At 39.0% G+C, this 341-nt stretch overlaps 1 protein-coding gene across 1 annotated transcript in view; it reads right to left on the bottom strand.

Annotated features, from left to right (window-relative positions):
* The window catches only part of LOC119587086 (cyclin-dependent kinase 14-like), a gene marked incomplete at its 5' end in the record, with an annotated part of 168,602 nt that overhangs the window by 7,671 nt on the left and 160,590 nt on the right, over positions 1 to 341 (bottom strand).

Genomic DNA, 341 nt, shown 5'->3' with positions numbered 1-341 from the left:
AAAGAAGGAGGGACAAAGAACTTGTTCCTTCAAAGGAAGAAGAGCATGAAGATGGTGGATAAGGAGAAGAAGAAAAGAAGATGGTGGATAAGGAGAAGAAGAAAAGAAGATGGTGGATAAGGAGAAGAAGAAAAGAAGATGGTGGATAAGGAGAAGAAGAAAAGAAGATGGTGGATAAGGAGAAGAAGAAAGAAGATGGTGGATAAGGAGAACAAGAAAAGAAGATAGTGGATAAGGAGAACAATAAAAGAAGATGGACAAGAGAGAATAAAAAAGATACCAAAGGAGGAACCAAGAATCGTTCTCGGCAAGCGACTCAACATGGGGAATATCGTTCAAAG

This window comes from Penaeus monodon, chromosome 22, assembly GCF_015228065.2.
Source record: "Penaeus monodon isolate SGIC_2016 chromosome 22, NSTDA_Pmon_1, whole genome shotgun sequence".
Taxonomy (NCBI): Eukaryota; Metazoa; Arthropoda; class Malacostraca; order Decapoda; family Penaeidae; genus Penaeus; species Penaeus monodon.
Note: the sequence above shows the minus strand (reverse complement) of the source record. Positions and strands in the feature narration are given on the sequence as shown.